The 24,191-nt window shown below is 39.3% G+C and overlaps 12 non-coding genes across 12 annotated transcripts; all 12 read right to left on the bottom strand.

The window, feature by feature from the left end:
- Nucleotides 1-1,830: 1,830 nt before the first annotated feature.
- TRNAD-GUC (transfer RNA aspartic acid (anticodon GUC)) lies at nt 1,831-1,902 on the bottom strand. The gene has a single exon. It is a non-coding gene; the product is annotated as a tRNA-Asp (tRNA).
- Nucleotides 1,903-3,843: 1,941 nt separating this feature from the next.
- Nucleotides 3,844-3,915, bottom strand: TRNAD-GUC (transfer RNA aspartic acid (anticodon GUC)). The gene has a single exon. It is a non-coding gene; the product is annotated as a tRNA-Asp (tRNA).
- Nucleotides 3,916-5,856: 1,941 nt separating this feature from the next.
- TRNAD-GUC (transfer RNA aspartic acid (anticodon GUC)) lies at nt 5,857-5,928 on the bottom strand. The gene has a single exon. It is a non-coding gene; the product is annotated as a tRNA-Asp (tRNA).
- Nucleotides 5,929-7,869: 1,941 nt separating this feature from the next.
- Nucleotides 7,870-7,941, bottom strand: TRNAD-GUC (transfer RNA aspartic acid (anticodon GUC)). Its single transcript has one exon. It is a non-coding gene; the product is annotated as a tRNA-Asp (tRNA).
- Nucleotides 7,942-9,883: 1,942 nt separating this feature from the next.
- Nucleotides 9,884-9,955, bottom strand: TRNAD-GUC (transfer RNA aspartic acid (anticodon GUC)). Its single transcript has one exon. It is a non-coding gene; the product is annotated as a tRNA-Asp (tRNA).
- A 1,942-nt stretch (nt 9,956-11,897) lies between these two features.
- On the bottom strand, nt 11,898-11,969 carry TRNAD-GUC (transfer RNA aspartic acid (anticodon GUC)). Its single transcript has one exon. It is a non-coding gene; the product is annotated as a tRNA-Asp (tRNA).
- A 1,941-nt stretch (nt 11,970-13,910) lies between these two features.
- Nucleotides 13,911-13,982, bottom strand: TRNAD-GUC (transfer RNA aspartic acid (anticodon GUC)). The gene has a single exon. It is a non-coding gene; the product is annotated as a tRNA-Asp (tRNA).
- A 1,943-nt stretch (nt 13,983-15,925) lies between these two features.
- Nucleotides 15,926-15,997, bottom strand: TRNAD-GUC (transfer RNA aspartic acid (anticodon GUC)). The gene has a single exon. It is a non-coding gene; the product is annotated as a tRNA-Asp (tRNA).
- Nucleotides 15,998-17,939: 1,942 nt separating this feature from the next.
- TRNAD-GUC (transfer RNA aspartic acid (anticodon GUC)) lies at nt 17,940-18,011 on the bottom strand. Its single transcript has one exon. It is a non-coding gene; the product is annotated as a tRNA-Asp (tRNA).
- A 1,941-nt stretch (nt 18,012-19,952) lies between these two features.
- TRNAD-GUC (transfer RNA aspartic acid (anticodon GUC)) lies at nt 19,953-20,024 on the bottom strand. Its single transcript has one exon. It is a non-coding gene; the product is annotated as a tRNA-Asp (tRNA).
- Nucleotides 20,025-21,965: 1,941 nt separating this feature from the next.
- Nucleotides 21,966-22,037, bottom strand: TRNAD-GUC (transfer RNA aspartic acid (anticodon GUC)). Its single transcript has one exon. It is a non-coding gene; the product is annotated as a tRNA-Asp (tRNA).
- Nucleotides 22,038-23,979: 1,942 nt separating this feature from the next.
- Nucleotides 23,980-24,051, bottom strand: TRNAD-GUC (transfer RNA aspartic acid (anticodon GUC)). Its single transcript has one exon. It is a non-coding gene; the product is annotated as a tRNA-Asp (tRNA).
- Nucleotides 24,052-24,191: the final 140 nt, after the last annotated feature.

Here is a 24,191-nt window from a genome sequence, read left to right as displayed (position 1 = left end):
TACATCAATTTGTTAGTGTACTCTTTCACCATATATCAGATCCATGTCGATTCTTCTGCATCATGAGCTAGGTCAAATGCTTATAGAAATTGCCCCAGCTATCATTTTCTTACACTACCCATGTCCGATAATCCCTGGACTGAGATGTTCTAGGATTTTACTGTTGATTTGCCAGTGTTTATAGGTATTTCTATGAATTGATTTATGGTTGACCATTTCTGATGCTTGATTGTATATTTAGTAATTCAAGATCCTTTAAAAAGCTCAAATGAATTTAGCTATTTATCAACTTTTTTCTAATTAGAATTTGCTTAGAAATCCTTGAATGGCTAAAAGACTATTATGCTAGAGACCAATGGTAGCTCTGCATGAGGAATATTAAACTCCAAATCTCTTCTGCTAAATTATGCCCAAATTATGTGAATGCTATAAAAATTGATAATTTATTCTATTATTCAGCTACTGTTTCCAACTTAATTAAAAAATATATATATATGTATATATTCACTCTTCTTTTAAGGCACCAATAAATATCTATGCATTTTCTGGATATTCTATACCATACAATTTTAATACATGGGAATCCTGAATATAAAGTCCAATAAATGCTGGATTTGCCATGTTGTACATGTTCTAAGCAATATCTTTTAGATTATAGCTGATATAGGGCCTGATTCAGAGCCGCTTGCTGCTAGTGAGTGCTTGCTCAGAACAAGGGCGGTTTTTTATGTTTTGTATTTGTTTTTTTCTTTCATCAGGCCGCTCGCTAAGCTGTGGGTGACCTCCCACAGCTTTTGCGAGTGGCCTGGAGCCCATCGCGATTATCGTGACCATCAGGCTTGCGAGGAGACCCTGTGGAAGGGTCTGAGCTCTCACAAGCCCGAGTAAACTTCCTGCTCTAATAGAACAGGAAGTCCACTACTGACATCACTAGTGATGTCAGTAGGGCCACCCACAAACACCAGGCGTTCCTAAGGGAATGCCTGCATTTGTGCAGCCACCACCCCCTCCCCGCATACAAAACACGGTGAGTTATCAATCAACATTGACAGCCGCTCCGTCTTGTAGCTAGACCCATATCGATGGAGCAGCCGTCGCTGGACGGATCTTGCGCATGCACACGCCGGAGGCGGCGCATGGGTAGTGGGGGACCGTCAAACCACTTACGAGTGTTGTGCGCTTGCGAGTGTGTCTGAATCATGCCCATAGTCCTTAGGAAAATTTTTGGGTGCTTGCCAAAGACATGTAAATGAAGTGCTTGTTAAAAAATAAAATCCATTCTACTAACCATTGCAAAATGGAATTTGGGTCTTGAGGACCCACCTCATGGAGTTGGGCTTAGACAGCACAAGAAAATTGCTTGAGAAGTTACTTGACCTATACTGTTCTTGAGAATGGGGCCCAACAATGTGGTCTTTCAATGCTAGAAATGTCAAAATAATTCTGAATGTTGTAGTTTGATGTCCTAGAAAATGTGTGCAGTTTTCATTCCAAAAAGTGGCATACACCAATATGCCAACCTCCTTGCCTATATTTTATTTCTACATATAAAAATGTAAGTATGTATAAACCTTCCCAAAATACCAAACCATTCTGATTTATTCCATAGCCACCTAACGCCAACAAATGGTAATAGAAGTATATCATTACAGTTGGTACATTTTGTTTTCTCTATCTGCTATTCCATTTGTATGGATCTATGAGGGTTTCCTTTAAGTACACATCTCAATATATTATAGTTTGGGTTGTTATTTATGCATGCCATAACATTTGTATTATTATTTTTCCACTGTGTCTGAAATGGAATATTGGAGAAATAAAAGTTATAGCCTCCCCGTCGGGGAATTGAACCCCAGTCTCCCGCGTGACAGGCGGGGATACTCACCACTATACTAACGAGGATCAGCTGTGTGCTGTGATTTCTGGTCCAGTCCATCAAAGTGATGTTCAACTAAGAGTTGTTATAATTTCCTTGGGTAATGAAAATGATTGAAATCATTTATACATCAATTTGTTAGTGTACTCTTTCACCATATATCAGATCCATGTCGATTCTTCTGCATCATGAGCTAGGTCAAATGCTTATAGAAATTGCCCCAGCTATCATTTTCTTACACTACCCATGTCCGATAATCCCTGGACTGAGATGTTCTAGGATTTTACTGTTGATTTGCCAGTGTTTATAGGTATTTCTATGAATTGATTTATGGTTGACCATTTCTGATGCTTGATTGTATATTTAGTAATTCAAGATCCTTTAAAAAGCTCAAATGAATTTAGCAAAACCCATTACCCCTTATCAACTTTTTTCTAATTAGAATTTGCTTAGAAATCCTTGAATGGCTAAAAGACTATTATGCTAGAGACCAATGGTAGCTCTGCATGAGGAATATTAAACTCCAAATCTCTTCTGCTAAATTATGCCCAAATTATGTGAATGCTATAAAAATTGATAATTTATTCTATTATTCAGCTACTGTTTCCAACTTAATTAAAAAATATATATATATGTATATATTCACTCTTCTTTTAAGGCACCAATAAATATCTATGCATTTTCTGGATATTCTATACCATACAATTTTAATACATGGGAATCCTGAATATAAAGTCCAATAAATGCTGGATTTGCCATGTTGTACATGTTCTAAGCAATATCTTTTAGATTATAGCTGATATAGGGCCTGATTCAGAGCCGCTTGCTGCTAGTGAGTGTTTGCTCAGAACAAGGGCGGTTTTTTATGTTTTGTATTTGTTTTTTTCTTTCATCAGGCCGCTCGCTAAGCTGTGGGTGACCTCCCACAGCTTTTGCGAGTGGCCTGGAGCCCATCACGATTATCGTGACCATCAGGCTTGCGAGGAGACACTGTGGAAGGGTCTGAGCTCTCACAAGCCCGAGTAAACTTCCTGCTCTAATAGAACAGGAAGTCCACTACTGACATCACTAGTGATGTCAGTAGGGCCACCCACAAACACCAGGCGTTCCTAAGGGAATGCCTGCATTTGTGCAGCCACCCCCCCTCCCCGCATACAAAACGCGGTGCGTTATCAATCAACATTGACAGCCGCTCCGTCTTGTAGCTAGACCCATATCGATGGAGCAGCCGTCGCTGGACGGATCTTGCGCATGCACACGCCGGAGGCAGCGCATGGGTAGTGGGGGACCGTAGAACCACTTACGAGTGTTGTGCGCTTGCGAGTGTGTCTGAATCAGGCCCATAGTCCTAAGGAAAATTTTTGGGTGCTTGCCAAAGACATGTAAATGAAGTGCTTGTTAAAAAATAAAATCCATTCTACTAACCATTGCAAAATGGAATTTGGGTCTTGAGGACCTACCTCATGGAGTTGGGCTTAGACAGCACAAGAAAATTGCTTGAGAAGTTACTTGACCTATACTGTTCTTGAGAATGGGGCCCAGCAATGTGGTCTTTCAATGCTAGAAATGTCAAAATAATTCTGAATGTTGTAGTTTGATGTCCTAGAAAATGTGTGCAGTTTTCATTCCAAAAAGTGGCATACACCAATATGCCAACCTCCTTGCCTATATTTTATTTCTACATATAAAAATGTAAGTATGTATAAACCTTCCCAAAATACCAAACCATTCTGATTTATTCCATAGCCACCTAACGCCAACAAATGGTAATAGAAGTATATCATTACAGTTGGTACATTTTGTTTTCTCTATCTGCTATTCCATTTGTATGGATCTATGAGGGTTTACTTTAAGTACACATCTCAATATATTATAGTTTGGGTTGTTATTTATGCATGCCATAACATTTGTATTATTATTTTTCCACTGTGTCTGAAATGGAATATTGGAGAAATAAAAGTTATAGCCTCCCCGTCGGGGAATTGAACCCCGGTCACCCGCGTGACAGGCGGGGATACTCACCACTATACTAACGAGGATCAGCTGTGTGCTGTGATTTCTGGTCCAGTCCAGAAAAGTGATTTTCAACTAAGAGTTGATATAATTTCCTTGGGTAATGAAAATGATTGAAATCATTTATACATCAATTTGTTAGTGTACTCTTTCACCATATATCAGATCCATGTCGATTCTTCTGCATCATGAGCTAGGTCAAATGCTTATAGAAATTGCCCCAGCTATCATTTTCTTACTCTACCCATGTCCGATAATCCCTGGACTGAGATGTTCTAGGATTTTACTGTTGATTTGCCAGTGTTTATAGGTATTTCTATGAATTGATTTATGGTTGACCATTTCTGATGCTTGATTGTATATTTAGTAATTCAAGATCCTTTAAAAAGCTCAAATGAATTTAGCAAAACCCATTACCCCTTATCAACTTTTTTCTAATTAGAATTTGCTTAGAAATCCTTGAATGGCTAAAAGACTATTATGCTAGAGACCAATGGTAGCTCTGCATGAGGAATATTAAACTCCAAATCTCTTCTGCTAAATTATGCCCAAATTATGTGAATGCTATAAAAATTGATAATTTATTCTATTATTCAGCTACTGTTTCCAACTTAATTAAAAAAAATATATATATGTATATATTCACTCTTCTTTTAAGGCACCAATAAATATCTATGCATTTTCTGGATATTCTATACCATACAATTTTAATACATGGGAATCCTGAATATAAAGTCCAATAAATGCTGGATTTGCCATGTTGTACATGTTCTAAGCAATATCTTTTAGATTATAGCTGATATAGGGCCTGATTCAGAGCCGCTTGCTGCTAGTGAGTGCTTGCTCAGAACAAGGGCGTATTTTTATGTTTTGTATTTGTTTTTTGCTTTCATCAGGCCGCTCGCTAAGCTGTGGGTGACCTCCCACAGCTTTTGCGAGTGGCCTGGAGCTCATCGCGATTATCGTGACCATCAGGCTTGCGAGGAGACCCTGTGGAAGGGTCTGAGCTCTCACAAGCCCGAGTAAACTTCCTGCTCTAATAGAACAGGAAGTCCACTACTGACATCACTAGTGATGTCAGTAGGGCCACCCACAAACACCAGGCGTTCCTAAGGGAATGCCTGCATTTGTGCAGCCACCCCCCCTCCCCGCATACAAAACGCGGTGCGTTATCAATCAACATTGACAGCCGCTCCGTCTTGTAGCTAGACCCATATCGATGGAGCAGCCGTCGCTGGACGGATCTTGCGCATGCACACGCCGGAGGCGGCGCATGGGTAGTGGGGGACCGTAGAACCACTTACGAGTGTTGTGCGCTTGCGAGTGTGTCTGAATCAGGCCCATAGTCCTTAGGAACATTTTTGGGTGCTTGCCAAAGACATGTAAATGAAGTGCTTGTTAAAAAATAAAATCCATTCTACTAACCATTGCAAAATGGAATTTGGGTCTTGAGGACCTACCTCATGGAGTTGGGCTTAGACAGCACAAGAAAATTGCTTGAGAAGTTACTTGACCTATACTGTTCTTGAGAATGGGGCCCAGCAATGTGGTCTTTCAATGCTAGAAATGTCAAAATAATTCTGAATGTTGTAGTTTGATGTCCTAGAAAATGTGTGCAGTTTTCATTCCAAAAAGTGGCATACACCAATATGCCAACCTCCTTGCCTATATTTTATTTCTACATATAAAAATGTAAGTATGTATAAACCTTCCCAAAATACCAAACCATTCTGATTTATTCCATAGCCACCTAACGCCAACAAATGGTAATAGAAGTATATCATTACAGTTGGTACATTTTGTTTTCTCTATCTGCTATTCCATTTGTATGGATCTATGAGGGTTTCCTTTAAGTACACATCTCAATATATTATAGTTTGGGTTGTTATTTATGCATGCCATAACATTTGTATTATTATTTTTCCACTGTGTCTGAAATGGAATATTGGAGAAATAAAAGTTATAGCCTCCCCGTCGGGGAATTGAACCCCGGTCACCCGCGTGACAGGCGGGGATACTCACCACTATACTAACGAGGATCAGCTGTGTGCCGTGATTTCTGGTCCAGTCCAGAAAAGTGATTTTCAACTAAGAGTTGATATAATTTCCTTGGGTAATGAAAATGATTGAAATCATTTATACATCAATTTGTTAGTGTACTCTTTCACCATATATCAGATCCATGTCGATTCTTCTGCATCATGAGCTAGGTCAAATGCTTATAGAAATTGCCCCAGCTATCATTTTCTTACTCTACCCATGTCCGATAATCCCTGGACTGAGATGTTCTAGGATTTTACTGTTGATTTGCCAGTGTTTATAGGTATTTCTATGAATTGATTTATGGTTGACCATTTCTGATGCTTGATTGTATATTTAGTAATTCAAGATCCTTTAAAAAGCTCAAATGAATTTAGCAAAACCCATTACCCCTTATCAACTTTTTTCTAATTAGAATTTGCTTAGAAATCCTTGAATGGCTAAAAGACTATTATGCTAGAGACCAATGGTAGCTCTGCATGAGGAATATTAAACTCCAAATCTCTTCTGCTAAATTATGCCCAAATTATGTGAATGCTATAAAAATTGATAATTTATTCTATTATTCAGCTACTGTTTCCAACTTAATTAAAAAAAATATATATATGTATATATTCACTCTTCTTTTAAGGCACCAATAAATATCTATGCATTTTCTGGATATTCTATACCATACAATTTTAATACATGGGAATCCTGAATATAAAGTCCAATAAATGCTGGATTTGCCATGTTGTACATGTTCTAAGCAATATCTTTTAGATTATAGCTGATATAGGGCCTGATTCAGAGCCGCTTGCTGCTAGTGAGTGCTTGCTCAGAACAAGGGGGTTTTTTTATGTTTTGTATTTGTTTTTTGCTTTCATCAGGCCGCTCGCTAAGCTGTGGGTGACCTCCCACAGCTTTTGCGAGTGGCCTGGAGCTCATCGCGATTATCGTGACCATCAGGCTTGCGAGGAGACCCTGTGGAAGGGTCTGAGCTCTCACAAGCCCGAGTAAACTTCCTGCTCTAATAGAACAGGAAGTCCACTACTGACATCACTAGTGATGTCAGTAGGGCCACCCACAAACACCAGGCGTTCCTAAGGGAATGCCTGCATTTGTGCAGCCACCCCCCCTCCCCGCATACAAAACGCGGTGGGTTATCAATCAACATTGACAGCCGCTCCGTCTTGTAGCTAGACCCATATCGATGGAGCAGCCGTCGCTGGACGGGTCTTGCGCATGCACACGCCGGAGGCGGCGCATGGGTAGTGGGGGACCGTCGAACCACTTACGAGTGTTGTGCGCTTGCGAGTGTGTCTGAATCATGCCCATAGTCCTTAGGAAAAATTTTGGGTGCTTGCCAAAGACATGTAAATGAAGTGCTTGTTAAAAAATAAAATCCATTCTACTAACCATTGCAAAATGGAATTTGGGTCTTGAGGACCCACCTCATGGAGTTGGGCTTAGACAGCACAAGAAAATTGCTTGAGAAGTTACTTGACCTATACTGTTCTTGAGAATGGGGCCCAACAATGTGGTCTTTCAATGCTAGAAATGTCAAAATAATTCTGAATGTTGTAGTTTGATGTCCTAGAAAATGTGTGCAGTTTTCATTCCAAAAAGTGGCATACACCAATATGCCAACCTCCTTGCCTATATTTTATTTCTACATATAAAAATGTAAGTATGTATAAACCTTCCCAAAATACCAAACCATTCTGATTTATTCCATAGCCACCTAACGCCAACAAATGGTAATAGAAGTATATCATTACAGTTGGTACATTTTGTTTTCTCTATCTGCTATTCCATTTGTATGGATCTATGAGGGTTTCCTTTAAGTACACATCTCAATATATTATAGTTTGGGTTGTTATTTATGCATGCCATAACATTTGTATTATTATTTTTCCACTGTGTCTGAAATGGAATATTGGAGAAATAAAAGTTATAGCCTCCCCGTCGGGGAATTGAACCCCGGTCTCCCGCGTGACAGGCGGGGATACTCACCACTATACTAATGAGGATTTGCTGTGTGCTGTGATTTCTGGTCCAGTCCAGAAAATTGATGTTCAACTAAGAGTTGTTATAATTTCCTTGGGTAATGAAAATGATTGAAATCATTTATACATCAATTTGTTAGTGTACTCTTTCACCATATATCAGATCCATGTCGATTCTTCTGCATCATGAGCTAGGTCAAATGCTTATAGAAATTGCCCCAGCTATCATTTTCTTACTCTACCCATGTCCGATAATCCCTGGACTGAGATGTTCTAGGATTTTACTGTTGATTTGCCAGTGTTTATAGGTATTTCTATGAATTGATTTATGGTTGACCATTTCTGATGCTTGATTGTATATTTAGTAATTCAAGATCCTTTAAAAAGCTCAAATGAATTTAGCAAAACCCATTACCCCTTATCAACTTTTTTCTAATTAGAATTTGCTTAGAAATCCTTGAATGGCTAAAAGACTATTATGCTAGAGACCAATGGTAGCTCTGCATGAGGAATATTAAACTCCAAATCTCTTCTGCTAAATTATGCCCAAATTATGTGAATGCTATAAAAATTGATAATTTATTCTATTATTCAGCTACTGTTTCCAACTTAATTAAAAAAAATATATATATGTATATATTCACTCTTCTTTTAAGGCACCAATAAATATCTATGCATTTTCTGGATATTCTATACCATACAATTTTAATACATGGGAATCCTGAATATAAAGTCCAATAAATGCTGGATTTGCCATGTTGTACATGTTCTAAGCAATATCTTTTAGATTATAGCTGATATAGAGCCTGATTCAGAGCCGCTTGCTGCTAGTGAGTGCTTGCTCAGAACAAGGGCGTTTTTTTATGTTTTGTATTTGTTTTTTTCTTTCATCAGGCCGCTCGCTAAGCTGTGGGTGACCTCCCACAGCTTTTGCGAGTGGCCTGGAGCCCATCGCGATTATCGTGACCATCAGGCTTGCGAGGAGACCCTATGGAAGGGTCTGAGCTCTCACAAGCCCGAGTAAACTTCCTGCTCTAATAGAACAGGAAGTCCACTACTGACATCACTAGTGATGTCAGTAGGGCCACCCACAAACACCAGGCGTTCCTAAGGGAATGCCTGCATTTGTGCAGCCACCCCCCCCTCCCCGCATACAAAACGCGGTGAGTTATCAATCAACATTGACAGCCGCTCCGTCTTGTAGCTAGACCCATATCGATGGAGCAGCCGTCGCTGGACGGATCTTGCGCATGCAAATGCCGGAGGCGGCGCATGGGTAGTGGGGGACAGTCAAACCACTTACGAGTGTTGTGCGCTTGCGAGTGTGTCTGAATCATGCCCATAGTCCTTAGGAAAAATTTTGGGTGCTTGCCAAAGACATGTAAATGAAGTGCTTGTTAAAAAATAAAATCCATTCTACTAACCATTGCAAAATGGAATTTGGGTCTTGAGGACCCACCTCATGGAGTTGGGCTTAGACAGCACAAGAAAATTGCTTGAGAAGTTACTTGACCTATACTGTTCTTGAGAATGGGGCCCAACAATGTGGTCTTTCAATGCTAGAAATGTCAAAATAATTCTGAATGTTGTAGTTTGATGTCCTAGAAAATGTGTGCAGTTTTCATTCCAAAAAGTGGCATACACCAATATGCCAACCTCCTTGCCTATATTTTATTTCTACATATAAAAATGTAAGTATGTATAAACCTTCCCAAAATACCAAACCATTCTGATTTATTCCATAGCCACCTAACGCCAACAAATGGTAATAGAAGTATATCATTACAGTTGGTACATTTTGTTTTCTCTATCTGCTATTCCATTTGTATGGATCTATGAGGGTTTCCTTTAAGTACACATCTCAATATATTATAGTTTGGGTTGTTATTTATGCATGCCATAACATTTGTATTATTATTTTTCCACTGTGTCTGAAATGGAATATTGGAGAAATAAAAGTTATAGCCTCCCCGTCGGGGAATTGAACCCCGGTCTCCCGCGTGACAGGCGGGGATACTCACCACTATACTAACGAGGATCGGCTGTGTGCTGTGATTTCTGGTCCAGTCCAGAAAAGTGATGTTCAACTAAGAGTTGTTATAATTTCCTTGGGTAATGAAAATGAGTGAAATCATTTATACATCAATTTGTTAGTGTACTCTTTCACCATATATCAGATCCATGTCGATTCTTCTGCATCATGAGCTAGGTCAAATGCTTATAGAAATTGCCCCAGCTATCATTTTCTTACTCTACCCATGTCCGATAATCCCTGGACTGAGATGTTCTAGGATTTTACTGTTGATTTGCCAGTGTTTATAGGTATTTCTATGAATTGATTTATGGTTGACCATTTCTGATGCTTGATTGTATATTTAGTAATTCAAGATCCTTTAAAAAGCTCAAATGAATTTAGCAAAACCCATTACCCCTTATCAACTTTTTTCTAATTAGAATTTGCTTAGAAATCCTTGAATGGCTAAAAGACTATTATGCTAGAGACCAATGGTAGCTCTGCATGAGGAATATTAAACTCCAAATCTCTTCTGCTAAATTATGCCCAAATTATGTGAATGCTATAAAAATTGATAATTTATTCTATTATTCAGCTACTGTTTCCAACTTAATTAAAAAAAATATATATATGTATATATTCACTCTTCTTTTAAGGCACCAATAAATATCTATGCATTTTCTGGATATTCTATACCATACAATTTTAATACATGGGAATCCTGAATATAAAGTCCAATAAATGCTGGATTTGCCATGTTGTACATGTTCTAAGCAATATCTTTTAGATTATAGCTGATATAGGGCCTGATTCAGAGCCGCTTGCTGCTAGTGAGTGTTTGCTCAGAACAAGGGCGTTTTTTTATGTTTTGTATTTGTTTTTTTCTTTCATCAGGCCGCTCGCTAAGCTGTGGGTGACCTCCCACAGCTTTTGCGAGTGGCCTGGAGCCCATCGCGATTATCGTGACCATCAGGCTTGCGAGGAGACCCTATGGAAGGGTCTGAGCTCTCACAAGCCCGAGTAAACTTCCTGCTCTAATAGAACAGGAAGTCCACTACTGACATCACTAGTGATGTCAGTAGGGCCACCCACAAACACCAGGCGTTCCTAAGGGAATGCCTGCATTTGTGCAGCCACCCCCCCCTCCCCGCATACAAAACGCGGTGAGTTATCAATCAACATTGACAGCCGCTCCGTCTTGTAGCTAGACCCATATCGATGGAGCAGCCGTCGCTGGACGGATCTTGCGCATGCAAATGCCGGAGGCGGCGCATGGGTAGTGGGGGACAGTCAAACCACTTACGAGTGTTGTGCGCTTGCGAGTGTGTCTGAATCATGCCCATAGTCCTTAGGAAAAATTTTGGGTGCTTGCCAAAGACATGTAAATGAAGTGCTTGTTAAAAAATAAAATCCATTCTACTAACCATTGCAAAATGGAATTTGGGTCTTGAGGACCCACCTCATGGAGTTGGGCTTAGACAGCACAAGAAAATTGCTTGAGAAGTTACTTGACCTATACTGTTCTTGAGAATGGGGCCCAACAATGTGGTCTTTCAATGCTAGAAATGTCAAAATAATTCTGAATGTTGTAGTTTGATGTCCTAGAAAATGTGTGCAGTTTTCATTCCAAAAAGTGGCATACACCAATATGCCAACCTCCTTGCCTATATTTTATTTCTACATATAAAAATGTAAGTATGTATAAACCTTCCCAAAATACCAAACCATTCTGATTTATTCCATAGCCACCTAACGCCAACAAATGGTAATAGAAGTATATCATTACAGTTGGTACATTTTGTTTTCTCTATCTGCTATTCCATTTGTATGGATCTATGAGGGTTTCCTTTAAGTACACATCTCAATATATTATAGTTTGGGTTGTTATTTATGCATGCCATAACATTTGTATTATTATTTTTCCACTGTGTCTGAAATGGAATATTGGAGAAATAAAAGTTATAGCCTCCCCGTCGGGGAATTGAACCCCGGTCTCCCGCGTGACAGGCGGGGATACTCACCACTATACTAACGAGGATCGGCTGTGTGCTGTGATTTCTGGTCCAGTCCAGAAAAGTGATGTTCAACTAAGAGTTGTTATAATTTCCTTGGGTAATGAAAATGAGTGAAATCATTTATACATCAATTTGTTAGTGTACTCTTTCACCATATATCAGATCCATGTCGATTCTTCTGCATCATGAGCTAGGTCAAATGCTTATAGAAATTGCCCCAGCTATCATTTTCTTACTCTACCCATGTCCGATAATCCCTGGACTGAGATGTTCTAGGATTTTACTGTTGATTTGCCAGTGTTTATAGGTATTTCTATGAATTGATTTATGGTTGACCATTTCTGATGCTTGATTGTATATTTAGTAATTCAAGATCCTTTAAAAAGCTCAAATGAATTTAGCAAAACCCATTACCCCTTATCAACTTTTTTCTAATTAGAATTTGCTTAGAAATCCTTGAATGGCTAAAAGACTATTATGCTAGAGACCAATGGTAGCTCTGCATGAGGAATATTAAACTCCAAATCTCTTCTGCTAAATTATGCCCAAATTATGTGAATGCTATAAAAATTGATAATTTATTCTATTATTCAGCTACTGTTTCCAACTTAATTAAAAAATATATATATATGTATATATTCACTCTTCTTTTAAGGCACCAATAAATATCTATGCATTTTCTGGATATTCTATACCATACAATTTTAATACATGGGAATCCTGAATATAAAGTCCAATAAATGCTGGATTTGCCATGTTGTACATGTTCTAAGCAATATCTTTTAGATTATAGCTGATATAGGGCCTGATTCAGAGCCGCTTGCTGCTAGTGAGTGTTTGCTCAGAACAAGGGCGGTTTTTTATGTTTTGTATTTGTTTTTTTCTTTCATCAGGCCGCTCGCTAAGCTGTGGGTGACCTCCCACAGCTTTTGCGAGTGGCCTGGAGCCCATCACGATTATCGTGACCATCAGGCTTGCGAGGAGACACTGTGGAAGGGTCTGAGCTCTCACAAGCCCGAGTAAACTTCCTGCTCTAATAGAACAGGAAGTCCACTACTGACATCACTAGTGATGTCAGTAGGGCCACCCACAAACACCAGGCGTTCCTAAGGGAATGCCTGCATTTGTGCAGCCACCCCCCCTCCCCGCATACAAAACGCGGTGCGTTATCAATCAACATTGACAGCCGCTCCGTCTTGTAGCTAGACCCATATCGATGGAGCAGCCGTCGCTGGACGGATCTTGCGCATGCACACGCCGGAGGCGGCGCATGGGTAGTGGGGGACCGTAGAACCACTTACGAGTGTTGTGCGCTTGCGAGTGTGTCTGAATCATGCCCATAGTCCTTAGGAAAAATTTTGGGTGCTTGCCAAAGACATGTAAATGAAGTGCTTGTTAAAAAATAAAATCCATTCTACTAACCATTGCAAAATGGAATTTGGGTCTTGAGGACCCACCTCATGGAGTTGGGCTTAGACAGCACAAGAAAATTGCTTGAGAAGTTACTTGACCTATACTGTTCTTGAGAATGGGGCCCAACAATGTGGTCTTTCAATGCTAGAAATGTCAAAATAATTCTGAATGTTGTAGTTTGATGTCCTAGAAAATGTGTGCAGTTTTCATTCCAAAAAGTGGCATACACCAATATGCCAACCTCCTTGCCTATATTTTATTTCTACATATAAAAATGTAAGTATGTATAAACCTTCCCAAAATACCAAACCATTCTGATTTATTCCATAGCCACCTAACGCCAACAAATGGTAATAGAAGTATATCATTACAGTTGGTACATTTTGTTTTCTCTATCTGCTATTCCATTTGTATGGATCTATGAGGGTTTCCTTTAAGTACACATCTCAATATATTATAGTTTGGGTTGTTATTTATGCATGCCATAACATTTGTATTATTATTTTTCCACTGTGTCTGAAATGGAATATTGGAGAAATAAAAGTTATAGCCTCCCCGTCGGGGAATTGAACCCCGGTCTCCCGCGTGACAGGCGGGGATACTCACCACTATACTAATGAGGATTTGCTGTGTGCTGTGATTTCTGGTCCAGTCCAGAAAATTGATGTTCAACTAAGAGTTGTTATAATTTCCTTGGGTAATGAAAATGATTGAAATCATTTATACATCAATTTGTTAGTGTACTCTTTCACCATATATCAGATCCATGTCGATTCTTCTGCATCATGAGCTAGGTCAAATGCTTATAGAAATTGCCCCAGCTATCATTTTCTTACTCTACCCATGTCCGATAATCCCTGGACTGAGATGTTCTAGGATTTTACTGTTGATTTGCCAGTGTTTATAGGTATTTCTATGAATTGATTTATGGTTGACCATTTCTGATGCTTGATTGTATATTTAGTAATTCAAGATCCTTTAAAAAGCTCAAATGAATTTAGCAAAACCCATTACCCCTTATCAACTTTTTTCTAATTAGAATTTGCTTAGAAATCCTTGAATGGCTAAAAGACTATTATGCTAGAGACCAATGGTAGCTCTGCATGAGGAATATTAAACTCCAAATCTCTTCTGCTAAATTATGCCCAAATTATGTGAATGCTATAAAAATTGATAATTTATTCTATTATTCAGCTACTGTTTCCAACTTAATTAAAAAAAATATATATATGTATATATTCACTCTTCTTTTAAGGCACCAATAAATATCTATGCATTTTCTGGATATTCTATACCATACAATTTTAATACATGGGAATCCTGAATATAAAGTCCAATAAATGCTGGATTTGCCATGTTGTACATGTTCTAAGCAATATCTTTTAGATTATAGCTGATATAGAGCCTGATTCAGAGCCGCTTGCTGCTAGTGAGTGCTTGCTCAGAACAAGGGCGTTTTTTTATGTTTTGTATTTGTTTTTTTCTTTCATCAGGCCGCTCGCTAAGCTGTGGGTGACCTCCCACAGCTTTTGCGAGTGGCCTGGAGCCCATCGCGATTATCGTGACCATCAGGCTTGCGAGGAGACCCTATGGAAGGGTCTGAGCTCTCACAAGCCCGAGTAAACTTCCTGCTCTAATAGAACAGGAAGTCCACTACTGACATCACTAGTGATGTCAGTAGGGCCACCCACAAACACCAGGCGTTCCTAAGGGAATGCCTGCATTTGTGCAGCCACCCCCCCCCTCCCCGCATACAAAACGCGGTGAGTTATCAATCAACATTGACAGCCGCTCCGTCTTGTAGCTAGACCCATATCGATGGAGCAGCCGTCGCTGGACGGATCTTGCGCATGCAAATGCCGGAGGCGGCGCATGGGTAGTGGGGGACAGTCAAACCACTTACGAGTGTTGTGCGCTTGCGAGTGTGTCTGAATCATGCCCATAGTCCTTAGGAAAAATTTTGGGTGCTTGCCAAAGACATGTAAATGAAGTGCTTGTTAAAAAATAAAATCCATTCTACTAACCATTGCAAAATGGAATTTGGGTCTTGAGGACCCACCTCATGGAGTTGGGCTTAGACAGCACAAGAAAATTGCTTGAGAAGTTACTTGACCTATACTGTTCTTGAGAATGGGGCCCAACAATGTGGTCTTTCAATGCTAGAAATGTCAAAATAATTCTGAATGTTGTAGTTTGATGTCCTAGAAAATGTGTGCAGTTTTCATTCCAAAAAGTGGCATACACCAATATGCCAACCTCCTTGCCTATATTTTATTTCTACATATAAAAATGTAAGTATGTATAAACCTTCCCAAAATACCAAACCATTCTGATTTATTCCATAGCCACCTAACGCCAACAAATGGTAATAGAAGTATATCATTACAGTTGGTACATTTTGTTTTCTCTATCTGCTATTCCATTTGTATGGATCTATGAGGGTTTCCTTTAAGTACACATCTCAATATATTATAGTTTGGGTTGTTATTTATGCATGCCATAACATTTGTATTATTATTTTTCCACTGTGTCTGAAATGGAATATTGGAGAAATAAAAGTTATAGCCTCCCCGTCGGGGAATTGAACCCCGGTCTCCCGCGTGACAGGCGGGGATACTCACCACTATACTAACGAGGATCGGCTGTGTGCTGTGATTTCTGGTCCAGTCCAGAAAAGTGATGTTCAACTAAGAGTTGTTATAATTTCCTTGGGTAATGAAAATGAGTGAAATCATTTATACATCAATTTGTTAGTGTACTCTTTCACCATATATCAGATCCATGTCGATTCTTCTGCATCATGAGCTAGGTCAAATGCTTATAGAAATTGCCCCAGCTATCATTTTCTTACTCTACCCATGTCCGATAATCCCTGGACTGAGATGTTCTAGGATTTTACTGTTGATTTGCCAGTGTTTATAGGTATTTCTATGAATTGATTTATGGTTGACCATTTCTGATGCTTGATTGTATATTTAGTAATTCAAGATCCTTTAAAAAGCTCAAATGAATTTAGCAAAACCCATTACCCCTTATCAACTTTTTTCTAATTAGAATTTGCTTAGAAATCCTTGAATGGCTAAAAGACTATTATGCTAGAGACCAATGGTAGCTCTGCATGAGGAATATTAAACTCCAAATCTCTTCTGCTAAATTATGCCCAAATTATGTGAATGCTATAAAAATTGATAATTTATTCTATTATTCAGCTACTGTTTCCAACTTAATTAAAAAAAATATATATATGTATATATTCACTCTTCTTTTAAGGCACCAATAAATATCTATGCATTTTCTGGATATTCTATACCATACAATTTTAATACATGGGAATCCTGAATATAAAGTCCAATAAATGCTGGATTTGCCATGTTGTACATGTTCTAAGCAATATCTTTTAGATTATAGCTGATATAGGGCCTGATTCAGAGCCGCTTGCTGCTAGTGAGTGTTTGCTCAGAACAAGGGCGTTTTTTTATGTTTTGTATTTGTTTTTTTCTTTCATCAGGCCGCTCGCTAAGCTGTGGGTGACCTCCCACAGCTTTTGCGAGTGGCCTGGAGCCCATCGCGATTATCGTGACCATCAGGCTTGCGAGGAGACCCTATGGAAGGGTCTGAGCTCTCACAAGCCCGAGTAAACTTCCTGCTCTAATAGAACAGGAAGTCCACTACTGACATCACTAGTGATGTCAGTAGGGCCACCCACAAACACCAGGCGTTCCTAAGGGAATGCCTGCATTTGTGCAGCCACCCCCCCCTCCCCGCATACAAAACGCGGTGAGTTATCAATCAACATTGACAGCCGCTCCGTCTTGTAGCTAGACCCATATCGATGGAGCAGCCGTCGCTGGACGGATCTTGCGCATGCAAATGCCGGAGGCGGCGCATGGGTAGTGGGGGACAGTCAAACCACTTACGAGTGTTGTGCGCTTGCGAGTGTGTCTGAATCATGCCCATAGTCCTTAGGAAAAATTTTGGGTGCTTGCCAAAGACATGTAAATGAAGTGCTTGTTAAAAAATAAAATCCATTCTACTAACCATTGCAAAATGGAATTTGGGTCTTGAGGACCCACCTCATGGAGTTGGGCTTAGACAGCACAAGAAAATTGCTTGAGAAGTTACTTGACCTATACTGTTCTTGAGAATGGGGCCCAACAATGTGGTCTTTCAATGCTAGAAATGTCAAAATAATTCTGAATGTTGTAGTTTGATGTCCTAGAAAATGTGTGCAGTTTTCATTCCAAAAAGTGGCATACACCAATATGCCAACCTCCTTGCCTATATTTTATTTCTACATATAAAAATGTAAGTATGTATAAACCTTCCCAAAATACCAAACCATTCTGATTTATTCCATAGCCACCTAACGCCAACAAATGGTAATAGAAGTATATCATTACAGTTGGTACATTTTGTTTTCTCTATCTGCTATTCCATTTGTATGGATCTATGAGGGTTTCCTTTAAGTACACATCTCAATATATTATAGTTTGGGTTGTTATTTATGCATGCCATAACATTTGTATTATTATTTTTCCACTGTGTCTGAAATGGAATATTGGAGAAATAAAAGTTATAGCCTCCCCGTCGGGGAATTGAACCCCGGTCTCCCGCGTGACAGGCGGGGATACTCACCACTATACTAACGAGGATCGGCTGTGTGCTGTGATTTCTGGTCCAGTCCAGAAAAGTGATGTTCAACTAAGAGTTGTTATAATTTCCTTGGGTAATGAAAATGAGTGAAATCATTTATACATCAATTTGTTAGTGTACTCTTTCACCATATATCAGATCCATGTCGATTCTTCTGCATCATGAGCTAGGTCAAATGCTTATAGAAATTGCCCCAGCTATCATTTTCTTACTCTACCCATGTCCGATAATCCCTGGACTGAGATGTTCTAGGATTTTACTGTTGATTTGCCAGTGTTTATAGGTATTTCTATGAATTGATTTATGGTTGACCATTTCTGATGCTTGATTGTATATTTAGTAATTCAAGATCCTTTAAAAAGCTCAAATGAATTTAGCAAAACCCATTACCCCTTATCAACTTTTTTCTAATTAGAATTTGCTTAGAAATCCTTGAATGGCTAAAAGACTATTATGCTAGAGACCAATGGTAGCTCTGCATGAGGAATATTAAACTCCAAATCTCTTCTGCTAAATTATGCCCAAATTATGTGAATGCTATAAAAATTGATAATTTATTCTATTATTCAGCTACTGTTTCCAACTTAATTAAAAAAAATATATATATGTATATATTCACTCTTCTTTTAAGGCACCAATAAATATCTATGCATTTTCTGGATATTCTATACCATACAATTTTAATACATGGGAATCCTGAATATAAAGTCCAATAAATGCTGGATTTGCCATGTTGTACATGTTCTAAGCAATATCTTTTAGATTATAGCTGATATAGGGCCTGATTCAGAGCCGCTTGCTGCTAGTGAGTGTTTGCTCAGAACAAGGGCGGTTTTTTATGTTTTGTATTTGTTTTTTTCTTTCATCAGGCCGCTCGCTAAGCTGTGGGTGACCTCCCACAGCTTTTGCGAGTGGCCTGGAGCCCATCACGATTATCGTGACCATCAGGCTTGCGAGGAGACACTGTGGAAGGGTCTGAGCTCTCACAAGCCCGAGTAAACTTCCTGCTCTAATAGAACAGGAAGTCCACTACTGACATCACTAGTGATGTCAGTAGGGCCACCCACAAACACCAGGCGTTCCTAAGGGAATGCCTGCATTTGTGCAGCCACCCCCCCTCCCCGCATACAAAACGCGGTGCGTTATCAATCAACATTGACAGCCGCTCCGTCTTGTAGCTAGACCCATATCGATGGAGCAGCCGTCGCTGGACGGATCTTGCGCATGCACACGCCGGAGGCGGCGCATGGGTAGTGGGGGACCGTAGAACCACTTACGAGTGTTGTGCGCTTGCGAGTGTGTCTGAATCAGGCCCATAGTCCTTAGGAACATTTTTGGGTGCTTGCCAAAGACATGTAAATGAAGTGCTTGTTAAAAAATAAAATCCATTCTACTAACCATTGCAAAATGGAATTTGGGTCTTGAGGACCTACCTCATGGAGTTGGGCTTAGACAGCACAAGAAAATTGCTTGAGAAGTTACTTGACCTATACTGTTCTTGAGAATGGGGCCCAGCAATGTGGTCTTTCAATGCTAGAAATGTCAAAATAATTCTGAATGTTGTAGTTTGATGTCCTAGAAAATGTGTGCAGTTTTCATTCCAAAAAGTGGCATACACCAATATGCCAACCTCCTTGCCTATATTTTATTTCTACATATAAAAATGTAAGTATGTATAAACCTTCCCAAAATACCAAACCATTCTGATTTATTCCATAGCCACCTAACGCCAACAAATGGTAATAGAAGTATATCATTACAGTTGGTACATTTTGTTTTCTCTATCTGCTATTCCATTTGTATGGATCTATGAGGGTTTCCTTTAAGTACACATCTCAATATATTATAGTTTGGGTTGTTATTTATGCATGCCATAACATTTGTATTATTATTTTTCCACTGTGTCTGAAATGGAATATTGGAGAAATAAAAGTTATAGCCTCCCCGTCGGGGAATTGAACCCCGGTCACCCGCGTGACAGGCGGGGATACTCACCACTATACTAACGAGGATCAGCTGTGTGCTGTGATTTCTGGTCCAGTCCAGAAAAGTGATTTTCAACTAAGAGTTGATATAATTTCCTTGGGTAATGAAAATGATTGAAATCATTTATACATCAATTTGTTAGTGTACTCTTTCACCATATATCAGATCCATGTCGATTCTTCTGCATCATGAGCTAGGTCAAATGCTTATAGAAATTGCCCCAGCTATCATTTTCTTACTCTACCCATGTCCGATAATCCCTGGACTGAGATGTTCTAGGATTTTACTGTTGATTTGCCAGTGTTTATAGGTATTTCTATGAATTGATTTATGGTTGACCATTTCTGATGCTTGATTGTATATTTAGTAATTCAAGATCCTTTAAAAAGCTCAAATGAATTTAGCAAAACCCATTACCCCTTATCAACTTTTTTCTAATTAGAATTTGCTTAGAAATCCTTGAATGGCTAAAAGACTATTATGCTAGAGACCAATGGTAGCTCTGCATGAGGAATATTAAACTCCAAATCTCTTCTGCTAAATTATGCCCAAATTATGTGAATGCTATAAAAATTGATAATTTATTCTATTATTCAGCTACTGTTTCCAACTTAATTAAAAAAAATATATATATGTATATATTCACTCTTCTTTTAAGGCACCAATAAATATCTATGCATTTTCTGGATATTCTATACTATACAATTTTAATACATGGGAATCCTGAATATAAAGTCCAATAAATGCTGGATTTGCCATGTTGTACATGTTCTAAGCAATATCTTTTAGATTATAGCTGATATAGGGCCTGATTCAGAGCCGCTTGCTGCTAGTGAGTGCTTGCTCAGAACAAGGGCGTTTTTTTATGTTTTGTATTTGTTTTTTGCTTTCATCAGGCCGCTCGCTAAGCTGTGGGTGACCTCCCACAGCTTTTGCGAGTGGCCTGGAGCTCATCGCGATTATCGTGACCATCAGGCTTGCGAGGAGACCCTGTGGAAGGGTCTGAGCTCTCACAAGCCCGAGTAAACTTCCTGCTCTAATAGAAAAGGAAGTCCACTACTGACATCACTAGTGATGTCAGTAGGGCCACCCACAAACACCAGGCGTTCCTAAGGGAATGCCTGCATTTGTGCAGCCACCCCCCCTCCCCGCATACAAAACGCGGTGAGTTATCAATCAACATTGACAGCCGCTCCGTCTTGTAGCTAGACCCATATCGATGGAGCAGCCGTCGCTGGACGGGTCTTGCGCATGCACACGCCGGAGGCGGCGCATGGGTAGTGGGGGACCGTCGAACCACTTACGAGTGTTGTGCGCTTGCGAGTGTGTCTGAATCATGCCCATAGTCCTTAGGAAAAAATTTGTGTGCTTGCCAAAGACATGTAAATGAAGTGCTTGTTAAAAAATAAAATCCATTCTACTAACCATTGCAAAATGGAATTTGGGTCTTGAGGACCCACCTCATGGAGTTGGGCTTAGACAGCACAAGAAAATTGCTTGAGAAGTTACTTGACCTATACTGTTCTTGAGAATGGGGCCCAACAATGTGGTCTTTCAATGCTAGAAATGTCAAAATAATTCTGAATGTTGTAGTTTGATGTCCTAGAAAATGTGTGCAGTTTTCATTCCAAAAAGTGGCATACACCAATATGCCAACCTCCTTGCCTATATTTTATTTCTACATATAAAAATGTAAGTATGTATAAACCTTCCCAAAATACCAAACCATTCTGATTTATTCCATAGCCACCTAACGCCAACAAATGGTAATAGAAGTATATCATTACAGTTGGTACATTTTGTTTTCTCTATCTGCTATTCCATTTGTATGGATCTATGAGGGTTTCCTTTAAGTACACATCTCAATATATTATAGTTTGGGTTGTTATTTATGCATGCCATAACATTTGTATTATTATTTTTCCACTGTGTCTGAAATGGAATATTGGAGAAATAAAAGTTATAGCCTCCCCGTCGGGGAATTGAACCCCGGTCTCCCGCGTGACAGGCGGGGATACTCACCACTATACTAATGAGGATTTGCTGTGTGCTGTGATTTCTGGTCCAGTCCAGAAAAGTGATGTTCAACTAAGAGTTGTTATAATTTCCTTGGGTAATGAAAATGATTGAAATCATTTATACATCAATTTGTTAGTGTACTCTTTCACCATATATCAGATCCATGTCGATTCTTCTGCATCATGAGCTAGGTCAAATGCTTATAGAAATTGCCCCAGCTATCATTTTCTTACTCTACCCATGTCCGATAATCCCTGGACTGAGATGTTCTAGGATTTTACTGTTGATTTGCCAGTGTTTATAGGTATTTCTATGAATTGATTTATGGTTGACCATTTCTGATGCTTGATTGTATATTTAGTAATTCAAGATCCTTTAAAAAGCTCAAATGAATTTAGCAAAACCCATTACCCCTTATCAACTTTTTTCTAATTAGAATTTGCTTAGAAATCCTTGAATGGCTAAAAGACTATTATGCTAGAGACCAATGGTAGCTCTGCATGAGGAATATTAAACTCCAAATCTCTTCTGCTAAATTATGCCCAAATTATGTGAATGCTATAAAAATTGATAATTTATTCTATTATTCAGCTACTGTTTCCAACTTAATTAAAAAAAATATATATATGTATATATTCACTCTTCTTTTAAGGCACCAATAAATATCTATGCATTTTCTGGATATTCTATACCATACAATTTTAATACATGGGAATCCTGAATATAAAGTCCAATAAATGCTGGATTTGCCATGTTGTACATGTTCTAAGCAATATCTTTTAGATTATAGCTGATATAGAGCCTGATTCAGAGCCGCTTGCTGCTAGTGAGTGCTTGCTCAGAACAAGGGCGTTTTTTTATGTTTTGTATTTGTTTTTTTCTTTCATTAGGCCGCTTGCTAAGCTGTGGGTGACCTCCCACAGCTTTTGCGAGTGGCCTGGAGCCCATCGCGATTATCGTGACCATCAGGCTTGCGAGGAGACCCTATGGAAGGGTCTGAGCTCTCACAAGCCCGAGTAAACTTCCTGCTCTAATAGAACAGGAAGTCCACTACTGACATCACTAGTGATGTCAGTAGGGCCACCCACAAACACCAGGCGTTCCTAAGGGAATGCCTGCATTTGTGCAGCCACCCCCCCCTCCCCGCATACAAAACGCGGTGAGTTATCAATCAACATTGACAGCCGCTCCGTCTTGTAGCTAGACCCATATCGATGGAGCAGCCGTCGCTGGATGGATCTTGCGCATGCAAATGCCGGAGGCGGCGCATGGGTAGTGGGGGACAGTCAAACCACTTACGAGTGTTGTGCGCTTGCGAGTGTGTCTGAATCATGCCCATAGTCCTTAGGAAAAATTTTGGGTGCTTGCCAAAGACATGTAAATGAAGTGCTTGTTAAAAAATAAAATCCATTCTACTAACCATTGCAAAATGGAATTTGGGTCTTGAGGACCCACCTCATGGAGTTGGGCTTAGACAGCACAAGAAAATTGCTTGAGAAGTTACTTGACCTATACTGTTCTTGAGAATGGGGCCCAACAATGTGGTCTTTCAATGCTAGAAATGTCAAAATAATTCTGAATGTTGTAGTTTGATGTCCTAGAAAATGTGTGCAGTTTTCATTCCAAAAAGTGGCATACACCAATATGCCAACCTCCTTGCCTATATTTTATTTCTACATATAAAAATGTAAGTATGTATAAACCTTCCCAAAATACCAAACCATTCTGATTTATTCCATAGCCACCTAACGCCAACAAATGGTAATAGAAGTATATCATTACAGTTGGTACATTTTGTTTTCTCTATCTGCTATTCCATTTGTATGGATCTATGAGGGTTTCCTTTAAGTACACATCTCAATATATTATAGTTTGGGTTGTTATTTATGCATGCCATAACATTTGTATTATTATTTTTCCACTGTGTCTGAAATGGAATATTGGAGAAATAAAAGTTATAGCCTCCCCGTCGGGGAATTGAACCCCGGTCTCCCGCGTGACAGGCGGGGATACTCACCACTATACTAACGAGGATCGGCTGTGTGCTGTGATTTCTGGTCCAGTCCAGAAAAGTGATGTTCAACTAAGAGTTGTTATAATTTCCTTGGGTAATGAAAATGATTGACATCATTTATACATCAATTTGTTAGTGTACTCTTTCACCATATATCAGA

The sequence above is a fragment of the Taudactylus pleione genome, unplaced genomic scaffold (genome assembly GCF_031769625.1).
Source record: "Taudactylus pleione unplaced genomic scaffold, aTauple2 ptg000282l, whole genome shotgun sequence".
Taxonomy (NCBI): domain Eukaryota; kingdom Metazoa; phylum Chordata; class Amphibia; order Anura; family Myobatrachidae; genus Taudactylus; species Taudactylus pleione.
This window is presented reverse-complemented; position numbering and strand designations above follow the sequence as displayed.